Here is a 4101-nt window from a genome sequence, read left to right on the forward strand (position 1 = left end):
TAAGGGTCCGGTTCGGAAAGACCAAGGTTGGCTCTTTGTGGATAAGGCATTGAATCTTAGAAACGGATGGGTGAGATCCGGGCAAGGAAACGATATGCTTGTTTTGCGAGCTTTTAAAATTGTATTCGAGTACATGACAAGAAGCATTTCCGGATAACCCTAGTCATGACACTATGTTGGTTTGAACATGAATTTAGAACATGAATATTGCTACTTGTATGTGATCACTTGCTTTAAAGTTAATTAAAGGAACCTAAGGCCGGTTTGTCCAAGAATTATCTTTGTTAAGCGTGATGTGACCTTTTGTATATTTGTTGAATTTAGCATGTGAGGTGATGGAAGCAATAAACAAGTAAAGCATCATCACAATAAGTAAAGGAATTATTGAAAGTGCGTACAAAACCACATCACCTTAAAATAAGGTGAGTAAAGAGTGCGGAATTGAAATAGCAAGAATAAAGGTGCAATATTGTAATTCGATATTGAAAGGTGCGATATTGAAATGTGTTATTGAAAGGTGCGATATTGAAATGCGGTATTGAAATGACGATATTGAAATTGTGATATTGAAAGTGTATTATTGTATTTGAGATCCGAACGTCAAACGACTACTTAATAATAAGTGCATCCGACACGGATTCAATTCTAAAAATTTCAACTTTAGGATAAGTTACTCATCCCAAAATGTCTTAGATTTTGATTGTTGAAATTGAATATTGAATTTTGAATTTTGAATATTGAATATTGAATCTTGAATATTGAATCTTGAACTTAGGAGGCTAAATGTTTAAAGTCCAAATCTTTTAATGTGAGAAAGATCTCAACTTTAATGTGCTCCATAACTTTGACATTGATTCTAGTTTAAGGAAGTGATTATAAAAAATCTTAAACATAATAGAATCCACAACTTGTATTTGAATCATAAAAGGGTTTTGATTTTGTAAAAATGTGTGATTGTTGTAAGTAACCCTTTTAAGAGTAAAATTGTCAACTTTACTAATCATTTTTGGAATAAAGATTGAATCTTGTATGGCATTATGGAAGTGGTGTTTTGGACAATCATTTGGAGAGGGTTTCAAGAGTGAAACCTCCCAAAGATGACACCTTTGGCATTGTTTTTCCTAGTTAATCAAGGGTATGAACCCTAATGATAACATCATAGGATTTTGGATTTTAAAAGGTAGAAGAGTAGAAAACATTGTAGATTTAAGTAGGGATTCAGAATTACCTAGTTAGGATTATGTTGGATTTCTGATTAGTGCTCCCAATTGCTTAAATACTTGAAATTGTATAGGAATTTGTAGTTTAGAATTGGATTTTGTATTTTGATTTTGAGAGCAGATTTTGAAATTACGACGTTGGGTTTTTGATTTTCTGCCCCCCAAATGCTTAGGAAATGAGGGCTTAAATAGAGAATTAACCGGCTAAAATCCAAAAGCCACCTGAGCCTGGCGCAGGGCCCTACGCCTGATGCAGGGCCCAGCGCCTGACGCAGGTAACGTGGCTCAGAATCCGCCAAAGCAAGGACGATGACGTCGTCCTTGCCTTTGTCTCTTATGGCTGTACCTTTGTACGAATTGTACGAAGTTGACACGTAGTGAATGCTTAAGGATTAAGGCTTGATTTGCGTCTAAAAACAAGCCTTTTTGAATTTTGAAATTGTGTCTGGACTTGGTTTTACGGGACGGGGCCTAACATGCTCGGTTTTGTGGGTCGGCCCCCGAATTTGGATTGCTTAGTGTCATTTTGACTGGAAAAGGCCTTGTAAAGCCAATGGAGAGGTCCATTGGGTGAGATTGTGTTTGGATTTTGAAATTGATTTTCGGAAATTGAATTTTGTACCGAGTTCCGTAATGGGAACGAGCTCGGGAATTGGACTTCAAAATTTTGGACTTTGGAATATATTTTAGCAATTGGGACTTCCGCACGGAGTTGCACCAACCACCTAGCAAGGATAATAGTATCGTCATCATCCAATTATGGGAGACATGATTTAGGTGTCTACACACCCACTACTCCACTTTCATCTTATTTTAATAAATTCAACTCACTCTCTTAAAACTATGTGCCAGTCAAAGTGTATCTTTTTTTTAAAATACGCATGGAGTATTTTTTTTTAATTTTTACTTGCACACGATTTAAGATATTAAGAGTCAAAGTAATAGTTAGAGGAGTAAAGTCAACCATGGTGCGATATTTTCGAAACGGAAAAAAGTTTTATATTAAGGCCTTAAAGCGTTTTTCTATAAAAAAAAAGTAAAAAAAATACTAATACCAAATCTCCTTCACTAATCAGTAAAATGACCAATTGACCACCCACAATAAAGTTTAATCCGTAAGTTTTCACAAGTCTTTACATCTTTGACTTTGGCGGCTGTCTCTTTCCCCCTTGTCAGTAGTCACTCAAAATATGATTTTGGCACACTGCAGCCGAGTATAATTTTTTATGCTCTAGTTATTTGAGGAGTGTTAAGAGAGTGGGATAACTTAGTTGGTTAGATTTTCCCTCCCGATTCCAGGATCATCCTGGAATCGATTATCATCCCCATTACCATAAAAAACTTTGAGAAGTGGTTAATATTAACAAAATATTGTGTCAAAACAATTTCACCAAATATAATTTTTTTAGCTGTATTGTTTTTCACACACGGAGCCAATACATGAATAATAATAATAACGGATTTTTCATGAAATACCCCTCAATTTTCACGAAATTCACCAAATGCCCCTCAACTTTCAGAAATTCACCAAATACCCCTCACCTTTAATATAATACCCAAACTACCCTTACTAATGACACGCCGTTAGTCCGCCGTTAGCCTACTTTTCTAATTCACCAAATGCCCCTATAATGTAACTTATTTCACCAAATACCCCTATTTTAAAATATAATTCACCAAATTCCCAAATGTAAAAATTACCTTTTTAAAGCCCAACGGCTAGTTTTTTTGGATTGAAAAATAGCCGTAGCTTATTGTTTTAGTATAAATAACCCTGTTCTGAGTGTTTATTTAGTCACCAAATTGTTTTGTTGTAGTTTCATCTCAGTTTTGTGTCATGAGTTATCATTCAAAATCATCATCCACACATAATGAGTCTATTACCTCTTGTTTTGCATGAATATAAGTTAAAATCACTACTCAAGGAAAGGAAAGGAAAGGAAAGGAAAAAAGGGCCTCCATATTGCAGATAACCAATTGATATTACACTCTATTACCTCTAGTAATGGAGTATCATATTCCTGTTATCCAAGCACATAAGTGGGAAGAAAGTCATGTTCTTAATTTCGTTTCGTGGCCTCAAATAACCGTGAACCAAACACGCATCAAACTCATTAAGTGGTGTTAGTCTTTTGAGTAGAGTTTCATTTGGTTGGTCTTTTATTTTAGAGACATTCTCTTAATTGTATCGCTCTTTTCATATGCCACTCTATAAGAAATGTAAATAAGTAAATTGAGGCATTATATATTTGTATCAAGTGTATTGCTTGCATATACAAAGTACCAAGTAGTACTTGGCCTAACCTAGTTGTTGAGATTGTATCTTACAACCTCAAAGTTGTATTTTGGGGGTGAGGATTCCCTTCCCTTGAGTATCCTCTTATACTCAAGGGGCTTACTTATTAACTCGGGCCGAATAGTTCTAAACTGTAACATACCATTGCCACAGTATCTATCATCACACTGCCTTATATCTTCCATAGTCTCAACTCTCAAATGACTGGAAAGTTTTGGTGACTAAAACAATAAGCTACGGCTATTTTTCAATCCCAAAAAACTAGCCATTGGGCTTTAAAAAGGTAATTTTTACATTTGGGCATTTGGTAAATTATATTTTAAAATAGGGGTATTTGGTGAAATAAGTTACATTGTAGGGGCATTTGGTGAATTAGAAAAGTAGGCTAACGGCGGACTAACGGCGGACTAACGGCGCGTCATTAGTAAGGGTAGTTTGGGTATTATATTAAAGGTGAGGGGCATTTGGTGAATTTCTGAAAGTTGAGGGGCATTTGGTGAATTTCGTGAAAATTGATGGGTATTTCATGAAAAATCGGTAATAATAATGTAGACGGGATGATTCACACATTGCCGACCCTGCTAG

The sequence above is a fragment of the Spinacia oleracea genome, chromosome 6 (assembly GCF_020520425.1).
Source record: "Spinacia oleracea cultivar Varoflay chromosome 6, BTI_SOV_V1, whole genome shotgun sequence".
Lineage (NCBI taxonomy): Eukaryota > Viridiplantae > Streptophyta > Magnoliopsida > Caryophyllales > Amaranthaceae > Spinacia > Spinacia oleracea.